This window comes from Hibiscus syriacus, unplaced genomic scaffold (assembly GCF_006381635.1).
Source record: "Hibiscus syriacus cultivar Baekdansim isolate YM2019G1 unplaced genomic scaffold, ASM638163v2 tig00111783_pilon, whole genome shotgun sequence".
In the NCBI taxonomy this organism is placed as follows: domain Eukaryota; kingdom Viridiplantae; phylum Streptophyta; class Magnoliopsida; order Malvales; family Malvaceae; genus Hibiscus; species Hibiscus syriacus.
In genome coordinates this window covers 1,301,412-1,322,671 of record NW_024063178.1, presented here as the reverse complement: position 1 = coordinate 1,322,671, position 21,260 = coordinate 1,301,412, and the positions used below count along the sequence as shown (strand labels likewise).

General features: G+C 34.8%; 1 pseudogene; it reads right to left on the bottom strand.

Moving 5' to 3' along the window:
• Positions 1-1,002: 1,002 nt before the first annotated feature.
• On the bottom strand, positions 1,003-4,579 carry LOC120170671 (annotated as a pseudogene).
• Positions 4,580-21,260: the final 16,681 nt, after the last annotated feature.

The following is a 21,260-nucleotide window of genomic DNA, read 5'->3' as shown; positions in this document are numbered from 1 at the left end:
ATAAGAGACCTCCGAATTATGAAATGCCCTCCGTAAGACTCGATCCATCCTTGGCCAATGAGCTTTTCATTATTTTTGCCGAATCGATTCAGGTTCGGATGTACGGTTGTATTGTCTCGGACTGAACTTCTGATGTAGACACTACTTCAAAGTTATAAGTAAACCACAAAATGAGTTTAAAAGAAAGACTACGTCTTGGAAGTCAAAAGGAACAATTTGCCATCAGCTGATAATCAACTTAAAAAATTCAGCTTCTTCAGGAAAATATTCCAACAGTTCATCCTTGGTCACCCAGACAAAATCCTCGCATTTCTGGATATTGAACTTGTTGGTATCAATCACTTGAGACTTGAAGAAGAACCGCTTATATGAACACTTGCCTATCTCCTTTTTCATCCGTTTTGCAATTATTTCCTAGGTATTTAAATTGAAAGATTCCTACCAAGCTTTGAGAGGTCTCTAGAGAGTGCGATATGGATAATGGAGGGTGGAGCGGTGGGTTTTTGTGGTAAAAATGTAATTAGTATTTAGTAGTCACGGAGGAGGAGGAGAAGAAGAAGAGAGTTGACGGAAGGTTACCGGTCACTTCAACAAAAATAAAAAACTAACGGAAATAACAAGAACAGAAATAAAAACGAATTAAAAGTTTAATGATTATATTGTAAGTTTCAAAAGTTAAATGATCAAATTGTGGGCGTCCTAAACATTCGGAGGACTATTTATATACTTTTCCTTTTCTTTTGCTTCTTATATCACATCATTAATTTTTTTTTCCTTCTAATAGCTCTGCTTTTATAACATATTTTCATTTACGTTTATAGCACGTTTTTTAGTTCCTTTGACACGTTTTCATTCTCCTCTATTGGTGCCAGACTTAGGAAATGGGCAAATATATGCAGAATATGAGCTCAGCAAACCTACTGCTGAATGCGTACGTGGAATGTGAATACTTAAAAGACAAGCTTCAGGGTAACATATGACATAGGAGACGAGCTTTTGGCAAAAATAATATAAAATAAAAAAAGATACATAGATGTATCGCCCATGCAGGTGGAAAAACAACCGAAGGCAGAGGTCCAAGAATATTCAACACCCTACTCATCTTTTGCTCAATCCCACTGTATATCATTACAGCAAATAAAATTGTCTACAGAATTTTCTTTATAGCGCAATCCGCTGGCTCAGACAGCAGCGGACCAAGCAAAAACTAATAAAATTAGTTATATATTGAAGGCTGTGGCTTCCGCGGAATGTAAAGAGAGTTACCGTAATCGATTGGAGTATGCATGAGAGGATTCCATCTATCAAATACGATTCGGCCCCCACGGCCCATTCTTCCCTGAAATTTATAGGGTGTTGTAGAAGCACCATTTTTCGTTGAAGTATCAGACTGGGGTACAATGTTTGCAGCTGCAAGCTTATCTGGAACTTAAGGTTTTGTGAACAACAGAACTGGCTCAAGAGGAACTGCATTAACCATTCCAAAAAAGCAAGAGAAACCATTCTTGGAAATGTGAGACTAACGTATGATCTAGTTAAATCCAAAGAATATTAGAAATGCATGGCTAAAGTATAGTCAATTTCACCACGACAGTTGGAAAACCAAGTCTACAACATTTGTTCAAGAAATGCTACCTAAATGGCACAACAGAACCATTGGTTATGATATGTATGTCAAAGCAAAATAGGGAAATTTTATTTTGGGAATTGCAAGTAGTAGTTGGAAGAAGAGAGCAAGCCGAATTGACAAGACGTACCAGTTTATGGAGCCATCCATGCAGTAAATGTCGCCGCCGAAACTCTTGCTTAACACTTTCAGGTGGAGCTAAGGCTACATCAGAATCAATTAGAGGTGGATTCTGGACAGCAGCAGGTCGTGCACATGGACGGCTGTTTGCAAGATCATCCGAGTCCATAAACTCATCTTCACTTGAAGCAAACTTGCTAGATATTGGTGGAAATCCAGGAAGTGTAATACCTTCATGGAGCTCAGTTTAGTGCTGAATATTCATTAGGCCAACATCATCCAAAATCAAACTTCAATTATATTAAATTGTATTTCTATAGAACACTAGATTTTATTTAAATAAGCGTATAAAAACCAACAAAATGAACAGATTCTAAGTGGTAAGATGCCACATATAATTTTTTAAACAATAGAAAGAAATCAGCAGTTAAGAGAATAGTCACTGATAAAACTCTTTAATGGGAAAATGACATTCAGCAGACAATGGAAATTTCTACACAGAACAAAGCCTAAAACATGTGAGACTACCTGTGCACTGCAAAAAGTAAGGATGTTCTCACAAATCTCAACATTTTCAGGCAGATTATAAATTTCCTCTTATTTTAATTTGTTTCCTCTCTATTCAGGTCACAGCAGAGGCATAGGACTGCAATCTTCATGTTTACCAGAATACACTTGACAATTAAAAATTCCATTCACTATCAGCTACTGGTTTAAATTCTTTCAAATAGATAAACACAGATTTCCGTCTAAATACTGTACCATCATCAGCTATTGCTCAAATGCTCTCAACAGATTAAAGATGATTAAACCCAGGTATTTCTGGATATTGTAAGAGATAAAAGAAGCAAATAATAAAATAAATTGTAATGATACCTTGTACTGCATTTGGATCCTCTGAAGGCTAACTTCACATTCTACAACATCTCTCTTCTTCTCTTCTCTCTGCATTCAATCACAACCCAAAGCATTATTGCTTCAGATGCATACAAAGTCTTTATTTGCAATCAACATGCTTAAAATTGAATGAGGAAGAGCACCTTCATCAAAGCCTCAAGTAAGGTCTTGGCTTGGTCTAGGTTGCGCCTAACCTGAGAGAAGTTAAGTGAAAAAGGAAAAATTAATTTGAAAACTGTTGATGATAAATAATAAAAGAATTACAATGAAAAACAAAGTGCCATGCTTACAGTCCAAACAACAACATTAAAATAAAAAAATTGTCGCACTATGGTCTTGAATCGACTTAAGCATATTGCCATAACTATTCTTACATACATATCATCAATTACAGGAGCTCAACATTTTCTACTGATGTAGAGAAACTTGTTGATGACAAAAAAGTAAATTTTCCCATCCTTACTAATGACCTTTTATGAAATGCAAAACATAAAACTATGTTTTTGCATGATGCAAGCTCAAAGCATAAGACAATCATTTTGCTGACAGAAAGTATTGTTTCATATTAAGTTTGTGTTTGTTAATGTAGAATGAAAGAGTAATTGTTCTTACCTGGCGAAGCTTTTCAAATGACTGCACATTGTTTTCTCTCCTTTGCATCTATTGGAAGATAACACAAACTTCAGGTATTTACAGTTAAAAAAACTGTAACGAAGGGCTTACAACTAAAGTCAGAAACTAACCCATCTTGTGTGAAGTCATGAGCTTTTTGCCTAGGCCTAAAGACATTATAGGGGCTATTGTCATTAACTGGTGAAGGAGGCTACACAACAAGGTAAAAGAACATAAATGCCACTGTCATTAACTTCTCAGGCATTATGTGGCTGAAACATCTTAATTCAGGCAAATTGAAATAAAACAAAGATGATGGCATGCTAAAAGCACAAGGAATAATAGAAGATACTTAAATGACCACAAAAATAAATTTTTAATGATTACAGATTCTATGAAACAAATGATACGATTTGCAGCATTCTGATATGGTCTGGCTCTCCAGTCTGAAAGAAAGGAACATCCAGAAGAGACATGAAAGGATAAAGATTCTAAAAATGCAGTATGAAACAGCTCCAAGATAAGATACAATATTAAACAAACTTAAAAAGAAGGTTGTTATCATTTACCAAATAGTTTACATCCTTTATAGAGTAGTCTAACTGTAAATAAGGGAACAATCCCTAAAAAGCAATAACTCCCTAAGAATAGAGACTAAGATTAGATCCTACTGTACAAGGAAACTCCTAGGAATAAGGTAAGTAATTTATCCTTAATTTTTCGAATTCCAATACTCCCCCTCAAGCTGAAGTGTAGATATTTATCAAACCCAACTTGCCAATAATTTCTTCAAACATGTTTCGGCTCAAGCTTTTGGTAAACAAGTTTGCAACTTGTTGTCTTGTATGTATGTAGGTAACACAAACCTCTCCCGAGTTAATTTTTCTTTGATGAGGTGGCGATCAATTTCCACATGTTTGGTGCGATCATGGTGGACACGATTATGTGCTATGTGACAGCTGCCTAGTTGTCACAATGCATTGTTATTGGTCTTGTATAGGAAACTTTTAGTTCTCCCAGTAGTCGTTGTATCCAGATTCCTTCGCATATACCATAGGATAGTGCTCGATACTCTGCCTCAGCACTGCCTGCTACAACGGACTATTTTTTACTTCTCCATGTTACGAGATTACCCCAAACGTAGCTACAATAATCACTTGTAGAACGTCTGTCGTTAACAACACCTACCCAGTCTGCATCAGTGTATACTTCTACACTTCGGTTGGTAGTTTTCTTGAAGTGAAAACCTTTACCCGGAGTCCCTTTGAGATACCTTAATATCCTGTGTGTAGCTTCCAGATGTTTCTCCCTTGGAGCATGCATGAACTTTCTGATAACATTCACACCGAAAGCTATGTCTGGACGAGTTTAGATAAGTCTCCCTACTAGTTGTTGATATCTCCCCCTGTTGATATCTTCTCTATCCTGATCAGGTCCTAATTGGTTCCCTCTTCACTCATGAAATGATGCTTGAAGATGAGGTGGACCTCGATAAGATTGACGAGACACCAAAGGAGAAGGAGAAGAATAAAACATTGGAGTTGCTCTCAAATCCACAAAGGATGAGAGTGATTCGAATGAAGATGACGATGAAGAGGAAATGGAATTGTTTGCCAAACGGTTCAGAAAAATGATGAGACCTTACCGAGGAAGAAAATTCAAACGAAATGAAGGCCTAAAAAATGAACCAAAAGAGAAGGACCCGATCATTTGCTATGAATGCAAAAAGCCGAGGTATGTCAAATATGATTGCCCACAATTGAAGAGAAATGGTCAATCAAAGAATAAGCACAAGGATCATGTGGCTACATGGAGCGATGAAGAAGGTTCCGATGAAGAGGAACAAAAAGTAGCAAACTTGTTCTTGATGGCATTCGGGGAAGATTCTAAGGTAACCTCTAACTCATCTGATTTTGATGATTTATCCTATGATGAGCTATTAGAGGAATATAATGGGTTGGCTTCGGATTATGAGAAATTGTTTTAAAATATAAAAATGATGTTTCAAAATTGAAAAATGAAAACAAACTCATATCCAAAGCCAAAAATGATCTTGAAAGTAAAATCAAAGATTTGCAAATCAAACTAGAAGAGTTTAAAAAGAAAATTTTGGATTTGCAAAATTTACTTTCAAAGGTCAATGATGATCATCAAAAGAAAATTGATGATCTTAAAACTTCTTTTGATAAAGTTGGAACAAAACATTTTGAAAAAGGAAAAATTCAAAATCCAACTTTGTTAGAAAAGATTTTAAAAACTACAATCATAGAGGTCCCCAAAGAACCTCTAATGGAAAAATCGTTAGAAGTATGAGGGTTCTTAAAGAACTCATTACTACTAAAAATAAAGATATCCTACACAAATGGATACCTAAAGGGACTAGGATTTTGGAAACTAATGAATATGGACCCAAAAGAATTTGGGTACCAAAAATCAAATATTAATCTATGTTTGTAGGGAAAGAAGCATTGCTACAAGGCACAGGAAACAAATTCAAATTCATGGTACCTTGATAGTGGATGCTCGAGACACATGATCAGGGACAAAAACCAGTTCATAGAGCTTAACGCCAAAAATGGAGGAGAAATGACTTTTGGTGATAATTCAAAAGGTCACATTGAAGGTATAGGTACAATAGGTAGTACCTCTTCCATACAAATTAAAAATGTTTTATATGTGAATGGATTAAAGCATAATCTTTTGAGTATTAGTCAATTTTGTGATAAAGGATTCAATGTCATGTTTGAAACTAATGGTTGTAAAGTTATTGACATTGCATCTAATCGGATTATGCTTGTTGGTCATAGAATAGGAAACATTTACATGGTTCATTTAGATTCTATTAATGTGACTAATTTATGCCTAGTTGCAAAAGATGAGCATGATAGTTGGTTATGGCATAGGAGACTAGGATATGCTAGCATGAGTGTTTTGCAACAGTTAGTTCAAGGAGAATTGGTTCGAGGGCTGCCTAAACTAAAACTTAATAATGATAAAATCTGTGATGCTTGTGCTAAAGGAAAACAAAAGCGAGTTTCTTTTAAATCCATTAATGATGTGTCAACTAGTAGAGTATTACAATCGATCCACTTAGATCTTTTTTGACCATCTAGAACTACTAGCTTGGGTGGAAAACAATATGCATTTGTCTTGGTAGATGACTATTCTAGATATACTTGGGTTCTATTCTTAAGTACTAAAGATGAAGCATTAGAAAAATTTATCACATTTTCAAAATTAATCCAAAACGAAAAAGGTTACTCTATAACTAGTGTTAGGAGTGATCATGGAACTGAGTTTGAAAATCTTGGATTTACTGAGTTTTGTAATTCTAATGGTATTAGCCATAATTTTTCAGCACCTAGAACCCCTCAACAAAATGGAGTTGTTGAGAGGAAAAATCGAACTTTAGAAGAAATGGCTAGAACCATGCTTTGTGAAAACAATTTGCCAAAGTATTTTTGGGCGGAAGCCACAAATATCGTTTGTTATGTTATTAATCGAGTAATGATTAGGCATATTTTAAAGAAAACTCCATATGAACTTTTCAAAAATAAAAAGCCTAACATTAGTTATTTTCATCCTTTTGGATGTAAGTGTTTTGTTTTAAACAACGGTAAAGACAATCTTGGCAAATTTGATGGTAAAAGTGATGAAGAAATTTTCTGGGTTATTCCTTAATTTCTAAAGCTTATCGAGTATTTAATAAAAGAACTTTGGTTGTAGAAGAGTCTATACATGTTTTTTTCGATGATAATCTCCTTCCGAGGAAGGATTCTTGTTTGAATGCTGATGTAGGTATTATAAATACAAATGACGTTAGACATGACGTTGGAGAATCATCATCAAAGGAAGAAACGAAAGATGAGGAAACTCATGATCCTCTCGAGAATCCAACCATTGAAGAAAGGGAAGTATCTTATCCAAGATAGTACAACTATGTCAAGGATGGTGAGATTATAGGTGATCTATCCAAAGGGGTAACAACTCGATCTTCTCTTAGAAATATTTGTAATTATGTTGCATTTATCTCATGCATAGAGCCTAAGAATATTAAAGAAGCATTAAATGATGAACATTGGATTATGTCTATACAAGAAGAGTTAAATCAATTTAAGAGAAGTAAAGTATGGACATTAGTTGAAAGGCCTAGTAATAAATCTACTGTAGGTACTAGATGAGTATTTAGGAATAAGGTTGATGAGAGTGGTAATATAGTGAGAAACAAGGCTAGACTTGTTGCTCAAGGGTATACTCAAGAAGAGGGCATAGACTATGATGAAACATACGCTCCCGTAGCTAGGATGGAAGCAATTCGAATGTTATTAGCATTTGCATGTTTTCATGAATTTAAATTATATCAAATGGATGTTAAAAGTGCATTTTTAAATGGTTTTATAAAAGAAGAAGTGTATGTGGAACAACCTCCAGGTTTTGAAGATTCAAAATTTCCGGATCATGTTCTTAAATTGACAAAATCACTTTATGGTTTAAAACAAGCTCCTAGAGCTTGGTATGAAAGATTGTCAAACTTTTTAATTGAAAAAGGTTTTTCAAAAGGGAAGGTTGACATCAAAGGAAGAAGTAATAAATCTTCCAAATGATCCACTCGTCCAAGCATTGGAAAAGAAGATCAGAACAGAAGCATACTTACGACAACTTTGTGAATGGGATCCTGATCTTATTTAGTCAAGATGTCTTCTGGAGATACGACCTTCTGTCTCTTATCTTTCCAACGGTTCTTGAATTGCATCAATCCGATATCGGAAACTCAAGATATGGCTATTTTATTGAAGACGTTGCATGCAAAAAATCCTATACGGGATTAATACGTGATTTTGTAAATATTACGAATTTTTAATATTTTTATTGATTATTTGTAATATAACTTAATATAGGATGATGCATTATCTTTTAGGATTAGATTTATTATTTTATTAGGAATTAAGGTTGGGTTAAAAGTATTATCTTTAGATATTATTATTTTATTAGAAATTAGAGTTAAGATATGTTTAGTTTATTATTATTTTATTCATTAGTTATTTAGGACCTTTAGAACTCAGCCCCTATATAAAGGAGGCTTCATTAAAATTTGTAATTGAAGATTTATTTGATTAATAATACAACGAGAGTTCGTTTTTGCAAGTGCTGATTGCCTTGTGCCTTCGAAGCTTCTTCTCCTTGAGTTCTTTCAAGTTCTTGTGAGGGAGATTAATCTTCACACTCCAATTTGCCTTTTCATCGCGACTAGGAGGGTTGGTTAGAGCCATATTATCATGTTTGCCTTTTCATTGCGACTAGGAGGGCTCGATAGGACATTATCCATCGATTTTCCACATATCCATCCACGTCATCAATCATCTTTACCGTTCACCTTCATAAGGGAGATCTTTTGATTTATTGGTTATCTTATTTTATTTGCAATTCCTTAATCTTTTCTATATCTTGTTTTAATCTTATTTCTTATCTTGTTTCCAGCACCTAAAAGAAACATTAAAGAACCCTAGTTATTGCCGCCACCTTCCCTATTCATTGCCTATTGTTCTTCATCGAGTCTAGAGCCTTCTAGGTTTGATTCTTCAACAAGAGCAACGTTCATTAACCCTCCACCGCTTCCCTATCAATTGGTATCAGAGCTGGGCTGATTCTTGGAAAGAAGCAAGCAATTTTGCTTGTTCTTGCACACAAAACCGTCAAGGTACCTCAACGGAGCTAGTTCACAAAAGATTCAGCGTTTCAGGTTCTTTTTATTTAATTTTAATTTAGATTTAAATCTTTCTTGTTAGTTTGCTATTTTTTTCTTCAAAAAACCAAAAAAAAAACAAAAAAGGTAAAAAAACAAAAAAAAGCCAAAAAAGCCAAAATCTCAAAAAATTGCAAATGAAGGTATTTAGGGTTAATTTTATCCATATATCATATTCATTCTTAGATTAATCCCCAATCCAAATTTCACCCAAATCGAAGTTCATTGGAGCCTTCAAATACATCATTCAAGTTTCATCGGCAGATTCGGTTTAGAATCTTGTCGAATTTATTGAAAATTTTACAGGAGGCATTTCGTGGTGAAAATTTCCAGATTGAAAATTCATATATTGAAGATCATTCAAACAAAAAATCAGAATTTTTGGAGATCAACAACACCTTCGAACAAAGCGATCAAGAAAAACAGATTGTTTGAGAACTCACCGTTCAACAGAGTCTACTGGATACTACTGAAGTTATTTGGTTCTGAAATTTTACAGGTGGTTTCTTGACGCATTGAAAGACATTCAAGAATGTTTCCAGAATTTTTGACACCGGTAACCCCCTCAAAAACGTTGCTCAAATTGATCCAGCATTTTCCAGGTTTCTGGGTTGGTTCTTTTTTTTCATTGACTCTTAGTGCTTTAGGTTCTTTTGTTTTTCCTTGTTATTGTTCTTTTGCATTATCTAACACATTATCTTCTTTGTGTTAGTATGACTAAAGAGTTTTGCATACTTCTTCCTTCTTTGCATTCTCGTTCTCTTGGAGTCTAACCTTTGTTTGGCCTCTTAGAACTTTTAAGTTTTTCTTATAATCTTTGCTAGTAATCAAAGTCCGATACGAACTGTGGAAGACTACTTGGTAAAGTGAGTTTTAAAGAGTACAAGATCGGCTTACTTTCCTCTCGTTGTGTTACTTTCTTGGAGTGACTTGTGAGGTTTCTTGCTTTGTTAAATTTTCTTTCTTTTATTTTTATTTTACTTTAAAATTTTCTTTTGAGTGTTATGATTTCAGAATGGGCGACACTAACAACAAGACACTTACGGCTATCTTAGCCACACTTGCCCGACTCACGACTCAAGTTGAAAGATTTGATGAAATCGTGAGAGAACGACAAGAACCACAACTGAATCTACCAAACTAGAATCCAAGACCAAACAATGCTGAACTTTTGGTACCCAGGAAAGAACAACCACGTTTCCAAGCACCCAAACTCTTTACAAAACCAAAGTTCACGATCCCGTCTTTCAAAGGAGACAACGATCCAGACAGGTACATCGAATGGGAAGGAAAAGTTGATCTCATATTCGCATACCATGACTGCCCCCAAGCTAAACAAGTTCACCTCATCACCATACAATTTGAAGGATATGCTCGAACTTGGTGGATTCAAACAAGGAAAAAGATCCAGAACTTCCAAATTCCAAAAATCACTTCTTGGACCGACCTCAAACAAACCATGAGGAACCGATTCCTACCGACACATTATACACTAGAAGTTAAACAACGACTACACCGACTTCGACAAGGTAGAAGTTCAGTTGAAGAATACTACAAGGAGATGCAGTCCTTACTCAATAGGGTTAACATAACCGAAAAAGAAGAAGTCACCGTGTCAAGATTCGTCGTCGGGTTAAACTCAAACATCACTGATCTTCTTGATCTACAAGGGTACGAAAACCTTGAAGATACACTAAAGAAAGAAATGACAATCGAAGCACAAATCCAAAGGAGATCTCGATTCAGTGAACATTACCAAGGTACTTCAACCTCTTACCAAGGTAATCCTTCAAATCCTTCCTCATCTTCTACTCCATCTTCTCTAAAAAAGCCAAGAGATGACAAACCTGACAAGGAGAAAGAACGACCAGCAAAGAATGACACATTTCCAGTCCCTAAAGATCAAATGATAATTTGTGAGGAGGTAGGGAAAGCAAAAAAAGAAAAAACTGAGAAAGAGGCAAAAGAAAAAGAGGTCACTAGTTACAAAAGCCAAAAGAATAATGAACCATGGGAGGTGAGTGAACCTAATTGTGAGAAGAAAAGAGTGGCTCAAAATCTATGTGTGAGCACAAAAGAATTGAGAGAGAACATTCTTTACAAACAACCTTCCATCCTTGTTCGCTTTAGAGAATCAATTGTTGCGATTTCTAACATTAACAAGGATTTGCCTAGTGTGTTTTCATCTTTGTTACAAGATTTTCAAGAAGAATTAGGTGATCCACCTGATGGATTACCACTGGAAAAAGGAAAACAACACCAAACCAATCTAATTCAAGTTCATGCACAGGGAATCCATGTAAATGATGAGAAAGTAAAAGCAACACGAGACTGGCCCACACCATCTTCTATCGCCAAGAGTTGTCGAATAGTGCTAGGTGACCCTCCTGACGGGTTACCACCTGAAAGCCCTAATCACTATGCTATATCAATGAAGAGTCATGATTTACGAGAGTCCAAAGGTAAGTATTTTATTACTCATTTTAATGACATTGTAACATACTTCTTCTCCTTCTTACAAGGTAAGGCTCGTGAAGTTGTCATCCATACTAAACACAACTCCTTTAAGTGCGTAACATACCGAGGTAAGCAAAACACAGTAGACGATACACTACCATGAAGGTATACTCTTACCTATCAAACTCATACTACTATTCCGAGAATTGAATATATCAAAGATTTATATCACGATAACTCGGATATTTTTGATATTTCTACCCATACTTTTAAAAGTGCTTTTAATGAGCTTTATCTTGTATATGAGTTTCCTTGCCAACTAAACAGGTTCTACGGTCCACAAAGCTCCTCCCGGGAATCATTAATTCATGAACCCCACTTAGGAGACTTAAGGGATTACTTTAACAAACCAGTTGAAATGGTTTTTAAACACTCATTCTCGCCACACACAAATAAAACCATGGAGAAATTATCTGAAATAATCATACATAAAGCCAACAGTGGCCGGCGCCATGTTGAATTTCAACCAAAACATCATATTACAAGACTTGTATGCAAAAGAGGATTTCAAGACTTCAAGAAATCAGTTCCTACAAAGAAGAAACCTCGACTAAAATGCATAAAGACACATCACATCGATCCTGGTAAATGTTTCACAAGTTTTTCTTTCAACACATCTAAATCTCTTCTTTTGGATTTTCAGATTCGAGGACGAATCCTTTTGAGGAGTGGGGGAATGATACATGCACCAGAGTCCATAATACATGCTTCTTTAGACTAATATTTCTACTCGAACCTATTAGAAGAACAAAGTCTCGAAGATTCAAAGCATATCTATTCGGTAAGTATAATGTGAATGAATCATTAAACGATTCTAATGTTTCTCCCTTTAATGTTTTAGATTCGAGGTCGAATCTTTTTGAAGAAAGGGAGGATGATACATGCATCACAAGGCTCACATCAAAGGAAGAAGTAATAACTCTTCCAAATGATCCACTCGTCCAAGCATTGGAAAAGAAGATCAGAACAGAAGCAGACTTACGATGACTTTTTGAATGGGATCCTGATCTTATTTAGTCAAGATGTCTTCTGGAGATACGACCTTCTGTCTCTTTCTTTCCAACGGTTCTTGAATCGCATCAATCCGATATTGGGAACTCAAGATATGGCTATTTTATTGAAGACGTTGCATGCAGAAAATCCTATACGGGATTAATACGGGATTTTGTAAATATTACGAATTTTCAATATTTTTATTGATTATTTGTAATATAACTTAATATAGGATGATGCATTATCTTTTATGATTAGATTTATTATTTTATTAGGAATTAAGGTTGGGTTAAAAGTATTATCTTTAGTTATTATTATTTTATTAGAAATTAGAGTTAAGATATGTTTAGTTTATTATTATTTTATTCATTAGTTATATAGGACCTTTAGAACTCAGCCCCTATATAAATGAGGCTTCATTAAACTTTGTAATTGAAGATTTCTTTGATTAATAATACAACGAGAGTTCGTTTTTACAAGTGCTGATTGCCTTGTGAGGGAGATTAATCTTCACACTCCAATTTGCCTTTTCATCGTGACTAGGAGGGTTGGTTAGAGCCATATTATCGTGTTTGCCTTTTCATTGCGACTAGGAGGGCTCGATAGGACATTATCCATCGATTTTCCACATATCCATCCACGTCATCAATCATCTTTACCGTTCACCTTCATAAGGGAGATCTTTTGATTTCTTGGTTATCTTATTTTATTTGCAATTCCTTAATCTTTTCTTTATCTTGTTTTAATCTTATTTCTTATCTTATTTCCATCACCTAAAAGAAACATTAAAGAACCCTAGTTATTGCCGCCACCTTCCCTATTCATTGCCTATTGTTCTTCATCGAGTCTAGAGCCTTCTAGGTTTGATTCTTCAACAAGAGCAACGTTCATTAACCCACCACCGCTTCCCTATCAGTTGACACTACATTGTTTTTAAAGCATAAAGGTAAAGACTTATTAGTAGTTCAAATTTATGTTGATGATATAATATTTGGTTCTACTAATGATGTTCTTTTCCAAGAATTTTCTAAGCTAATGCAAAGCGAATTCGAAATGAGCATGATGGGGGAGCTCTAATTTTTCTTGGGACTCCAAATCAAGCAAAGAAAAGATGGCATCTTCATCAATCAAGCTAAGTACGTCAAATATATGCTCAAGAAATTTGGACTGGAAAATGGCAAGCCTCATGACACTCCAATGAGCTATTCAACAAAGTTTGACTTAGATGAAGGAGGTAAATGTGTAGATTTTAAATTATATAGGTCAATGATTGGATCTTTACTTTATCTAACTGCAAGTAGACCGGACATTATGTTTAGTGTTTGCTTATGTGCTAGATTTCAATCATGCCCTAAGGAATCACATTTACTAGCTGTTAAGAGAATCTTTAGATACCTTAAGGACACTCATAGTTTAGGACTTTGGTATCCTAGAGACTCTAGCATTAGCTTGCATGCCTTTTCTGATACGGATTATGGAGGATGCAAATTAGATAGAAAAAGCACCTCCGGTACTTGCCAATTCCTTGGAAATATGTTGATTTCTTGGTTTTCAAAGAAAGAAAATTATGTTGCATTATCTACCACTGAAGCAGAATACATTTCAGCCGGTAGTTGTTGTGCACAAGTGTTGTGGATGAAACAACAACTTTTTGATTATGGAATTGAAGTAGGTACTATTCCTATCAAGTGTGACAATACTAGTGCTATTTGTCTCACTAAAAATCCCGTCCAACACTCTAGAACTAAGCACATTGAAATAAGGCATCACTTCATTAGAGACCATGTCACTAAGGAAGATGTAGTTCTAGAATTTATTGATACTTTGCATCAATTTGTGGATATCTTTACAAAGCCTTTAGATAAGGAAAGATTTTGGACACCTAGGAGAGAATTAGGTTTGACCAACCTATCTTCACTTAGTGTTTAAAATAATTTTAGCACTTTTAAGAATAAATGAAAAATTCATATAATAGTAATTTTTTAATTACATATATTGCTTTTATTTAGGGGGAGTTTATGATTTTTGGTGAAAATTAATTTTATGTTCAAATAATTTTTAATGATAAATTTGATTGATTGAACATGATTAATTTTCAATATATGAGTTGCTAATACCACTAGAGAAAATTAATTTAGCATTTTGAGTATTTAAAAATCAAATTTTAGCATTTTAATGCAGAGGGAATCGATACCCCCCTTGAAGGGGAACCAATTCCCCCTTTGAAGGGGAACCGATTCCCCATGTAGGGGAATCGATACCCCATTGGGTTTCTGGTTTTTAACACGGGCAGAACACCCAAAAACTCAAACCCTCTTTTCTTCTCTTCACGCCGTTTCTCATCTCTACACTCACCCTATCTCCATATTTCATCAAAACATCATTTTTAATCGGAATTATCTTCAAATATCATCTCCTAAACCTGTTGGAATCATAAAAAACGTGCAAACTTCATCTAATCTCACTCAAATCCGAAATTCATCAAGGTATTTTTATAAAACCTCTATTTCATCAATTTTTAATTTTAGAACTAGTTTTAATTAGTTATAGGTTGAACTTTAGGTCGGGCATTGATTGTTTAGTGATTAAAAACTAGATTTTACAACTAATTTCATAAAAACACAAGAATTTTCCAAAATTCTTTGAAATTTTCGAAATAAAAAATTGTTTTTCAAATTATTGTGTTTTGATTGAATTACGTTGTTGTTATGAAAACTATACATATATTGATTTTCAAAACCTTATTTTTCAATAAGTTTTTCAAAAAACTTTGCCCATTAGGATTGGTTTAGAGAACCTTGAAATATTAAGGACACAATTGAGTTTTGGGATTGATTATTTTGCATACATATTTTTAAAAATGCAGGTTATCTTTCCATTCCGATTATCTTAAACCATGTCTCATAAATGTTCTAGGGCCTCCTCTAGTCGTTCTAGCCAACCTCCAAACTCACCTCCAAATCCTCCACCAATCCCACAAATTCCTATTCCTAATCCCGATGATCCAAACATGACCATTCACAATTCTTGTTTCAATGAACCCAATCGTAAACAAAATCTCTACTATAGGTTTTGTCAATACTTTGAGTCCTACAAAATCCGGGAAGAACGTATCCCATCTCTTCAAGCCATGCTAGACATCAATTTTCGTCATCTTCCTACTCTTCATGAGTGGAAATTTGACAATCTCTTCGAGCTTGAACCAATTGTCTACCATCAACTTGTTCGTCTACTCTAATACCATTTGCATTAAAAACCGAGAGGAAACCTTAACCATAGGGATCCGATCCTATCTTTTAGGACGATTCTTTCATCTTGACTCGGAATCCATTGCCAAAGCATTAGGATTAGATAATGAAGGGTTAGACAATGAAAAATTTACGGTAGGATCTCAGTATAAACGAAGGGGAGTGCAAGTGTTCTAGACCTTCATGACCATTTTCTTCACCTAATGATCCCTTGATAGTTTCGACCATCCGGGGACCGTTACTCTACTCTTCGCGCCTTAGATCTACTTTGGCTTCATTGTGTCCAAAATAATCACAAAATTAACCTTCTACAGATTATTTTTGCTGAACTTGTCGAAACCGTAAATCTTGTTCCCAATAAGAAATTGTGTTCTTCTTTAGTTTACGGTTGTATTCTTAGTAATCTATTTAAGAAGGTTGGGCTTAGATTTGGTCTTGATGCTTCCTTTCCCCTCAAAAACCAAATCAATCTATTCTCTTTAACTAAATCGGGATGGAAGATCAATGAAGAAACTGGTCTTTGGGTTCGTACCGGTGAGCAACCGTATGAAGTTGACGACTACGATGATGAACCAGAACAGCACGAGGAACAAGCACGAGCAGAGGAACAAGCACATCCAGAGGATCAAATGCCTCCATACTTTCGATCCTTTATGGAGACATTCGATTTCCGATATGCTTCCATGGATTGTCGCTTCACTTCCATAGAATCTCATTTATCCACAATGGGAGCTCAACAATTGGAAATTCTCCGGGAGATGCGCACAAACAACGCTTCTATGAATGAACGCATTGATGCACTCTCACATGAGATGGCCGCTATGCGAGCTCATTTTCCTCCTCCAGATCCTCCTACGGATGCATGATTATGTGTTATGCTTTAGTACTTTGAACTTAAAGCTTATTGTTTCAACATTTTGAATGTTTTTTGGATTGTTTTTACTTTGGTTGTTGGATATTTGAACTAATTTGATGAATTATGGATGTTTGAACTTATATTTCTATATATTTGGTTTGGTTAAATTTATTAATTATTGCATCATTTACATCAACTAGATATATGAACAATTTTGCCATGTCAAATTGTTTATGAATATTGATTATGAAACTAATGGCTAACGTTTCTCTTGATTGTGATCTTAGCAGCTTAAGCTATTTATCTATATATAATCAGTTGGCTGAATGATTTCAAAACATTGTTTAATATCTTTTAAAAGTCTTTTTTATTTAACAAAAAGGGGGAGAAATGTTAAAAGTGTTTTAAAGGGGTGAAGTGTTAGAGTAAGGGGGAGTAATTTCAAACTTGATAAAATCTTAAAATTACTAAAATGTTTTGTTATATCAAAAAGGGGGAGATTATTGAAAATATTTTGATATTTCGATAAAACAAATTAAGTTAAATGAATTTTAAGATTTTCCAAAAAGATTTTCTAAGTAAATTCGATATAATTATTCAAATATCAAAATATTACTCTAAATCTTTCAAATGTCATTTTTAATCCTTACTCAAGTGTAAAATTAAGTTTTAATCTTAAAATAATTTCAAAACAATTTTACAAATATTTCGAACCATTTCGAAGCAAAAAATTCCAGATTGCTCAGAGGGAACCGATTTGCCCCCAAGGTTTACCGATTCCCCCCTAAATGGTTTGGCTCTGAGAAAAATAGAATGCTCGGAGGGAACCGATTCCCCCCAAGGGGGTATCGATTCCCCCTGTTTAACGGTCGAAATATTTAAATTTTACACTTAGGGAACCGATTCCCTATGAGGGGGTACCGATTCCCCCCACGCTCCAGGCAGAAATATTAATTGTTTTCACACTTAAACGGCACCAATAACTTCATTAATGATCCCCAATGTTCAGAAGTGATTCAAGGTGTATTTAAACAAGCTTAGAAGCCATTGATCAATAACAAGAAATAACAAGCAACTAGAATCAAGAGAGAATCAAAGAGAAAGCATCAAACCTCAAGTTTGAGCATTTCAAGCCTATTTTTCATTCAATATTCATTTTGCTTTCAAGGACACTACTTGTACTCAATTGTATTCATTCTTGAGTGTTCTTTTCTTTGTTCTAGAATTGTGCAAACAATCTACCTTGTGAGGATTTCCTTGTAAGTTTGCAAATTTGTATTGTTCTCTTTGGGAGAGAGTGTTCTCAAGAATTTGGGGTATAATTCTTGAGGGTTTGTAAGGTTACTCTTTGTCCTCAAAAGAAAGACAAATTAGTGAATTTGTGGAAAATCCTTAGTGTGGATAGCTAAGGTTGTGGACGTAGACTTTGGTTTAGAAAGTCGAACCACTCTAAATCACCGTGCAATTACTTTCAATTTTCTGCAAAAGCTTCCACCAAATTTTTAATTGCCAATTCACCCCTCCTGGCCAATTCCGTCAAACGATTAACTCAACAATAGTACTTTTGAGTATTATTAAAGCATAAATGTTAGGAAATATACTAACATTTAGTATGGTATATGTATTTAATGGATGCTTGTGTAGATCATAACCAAGCTCTTGAATCTAGCAAGAAAAAGGGCAAAGATAAAGTTACTGAGTAGCCATATATCATTACATCTTATTAGTGAAGATTATCAGGTGAGTACATTTATTATATTTATTTGAGATGAAGAAGATTCGCAATGAGTAAAATAATAATGTTTCAATTTAATGTATGTTTTACATTATTTAATATATTTTCATTACACAAATGAAATGCATAATGGTGCGTTAAATGCTTGAAAGGATGCCATAAATGAAATGCATAACAGTGCATTAAAGGCATGAAATGATGCCATAAATGAAATGCATAACGATGCATTAAAGACATGAAAGGATACCATAAATGAAATGCATAACGGTGCATTAAAGGCATGAAAGGATGACATAAATGAAATTAATGAAAAATTACTAAAGAATAATGGGAAAAATGTAAAGAAAGAAAGATTTGTTCAATATACTAAGAATGTTTACGATGATAGTATTAAGGAAATTTGATTTAAATAATAGGGACTTATCTAGTCCTTATGGATGATACGAATTAGTTCGAAACCAAATAAACATGATATACTTATGTATACAGTAATGTTTCTTTACAATACTATGTCTCACTAAGTAAGTATTTAACGTGTGTTGATTTAATGCATAGGTAAAGGCATAGATTAGCCAATTAAGGAGTGTAGCAGTAGCAGCAACTTTCATCAATTAAGGTTGACTCGTCAGTAACAATAGGACAATCCGATTTATTTTGGAAAATTTAGTTGGCATGTAATTAAAGTACGAAAAATGCTCTGAATTGTATTTAAGTATAACCTCATAAAAGATTTCAATTAATGTTTTGTTATATATTAAAAATGTTATGTTTTAAAAAATTTGGAAACAAAACTTTTCTGTATTTTAACAACAATCATATATGTTTTAAAAGTAATGTGACATTTGTAGCTTGTGTACGGAAACATATACGGGAAATGGGTGTTACATTAATTGGTATCAGAGCTACAAGTTTAGTCAATTCTCGACCGATACCGGATTTATTTGAAAATAAAAAACGGATTACATGCCATTAAGATTGTCAATGTTACTGATATGGTATCATTAGAGTGTGATTGATAACACTCCTTACTAATTGTAGTGTTATTATTATGTATGTTTTAATAGATGTCAGAATCTTCTAACTCACAAAGAGCGGGGGAACAAGAGATGAGAGAAGGAACTGGTAGCGAAAATTATAAGGCTAATAGTGAATAGTCAATTCTATCTGAAAATGGTAGTACGCCTGCACACCAGGGGATTTCAGTGCCTAAGTTTGGAACTTTTATGCAAGCTCTTGATGCCATATTGACTCGATTTCTACCTCTCCCTGCTCCTCCAACACTAAGGATGTTGATTCCAAAAGACTTGAAGAGCTTTGGAGCTTAAGAGTTTAGGGGAGAAGAGGGTGAGGGTCATATAGAGGCCGACTTATGGCTAAATGATGTTATAATAATGCTTGAAAGTCTTCACTGTTTGGATATGAAAAAAGTTGGGTGGAGTTGTATCTTTATTAGAGGATCAACTCGAGTATGGTGGTCAAATACTATGATGTATGCACCACCGGAGCAACTGACCTGGAAATTCTTCATGGAAGAATTCAAGAACAAGTATGTGGGTGAACAATTCAGACATGAAATGTTGTTAAAGTTCCTGAATTTGAAACAAGATGATCGAGCCGTACATGAGTTCGAGGTTGAGTATAACAAGTTGAGCCGTTTTGCTACGGAAGTGGTTTCAAATGACGTGATTGGTTTATAGAGGGTTTGAGGCCAAAGTTAAAAGAGATGACGTTGGCTTTGAACTTGCCAAGTTTGCAAGAAATTATAAACCAAGCCAAGGCTATTGAAAGAGCTCAAGAGGAGACCTCATCTACAGAGTAAAGTTTGCATGCGGGGAAAAGAGTGGGAATACCTTCAACTCCCAATTATGTTAAAAGAGGCAAGGGCTCGAGTTTCAGATATACTGATAGAGACAGTTATGCGGAAACTTCACAGAAAAATAAACAATCCCAGTATTTTGCTGCTAGCTCAGGTAAAGCATCGAGGGAAAGGACTCCAAGTCAAACATGTGGTAAATTGCACCATGGAGCATGCATACTTCTCAGTGGAGCTTGTTTCCAATGTGCCGAGATGGGTCACTATGCTCGAAACTGTCCTAAGAAATCTGAGGACAATTTGGCGCAATCTGAAAGATCGATGGCAGCCTCTAATAGAAGTAGAGGAAGGGGTAGATCCAGGGGATAATCTGATTCAATGAAGAGATAAGAGACTTGGGGAGTCGCTAGAATTTACAACATTAACACCAATGAGGATCGGGATGACCCCGAAATCATAACAGGTACTTTCCATCTTTTTGATGATCTTGTATTTTTTTAGTTGACCCTGGTTCTACATACACATACATTAGTACAAAGTTGGTTAGAGCTAGAGAAATTACTTTAGAACCAATTGTTAGTGATATGATAGCGGTAAACCCTATGGTCATAGTGTGAGAGTAACTAGGGTATATAGAAAATGCCTTATAAAGATCCAAGGGATTGTGTTTTTGACAAACTTGATGGAGTTGCCCTTTGATGAATTTGAAATCATTTTGGGCATGTATTGGTTGTCTCCACATTATGGATGGGTCGATTTTCGCAAGAAACGATTATTTTTAAAAGATGCAGAAGGCTCAGATATCGTAGTGATTGGTGAAAAGGAGAAATTTCCATCAAATGTGATATCAACCATGACTGCAAGGAAAATGATGTGAAAAAGATGTATAACTTTTCTAGCCAATGTGATACACTGTCACAACCAAATTTAGGATCAAATTATAAGTTTTCAAATTTATAGTCAGTTTTTGAAGTTGCAGGAATTCAAGGACCTAGCATTGAATTTGCCCATTTTGTGTCGTCAGAGAAAAATAATAAGTTTAAAGTTGGTTTCTGGTTACAAACCAGAAACAAAGCAAAGTAACCCCAATATTCCCCCA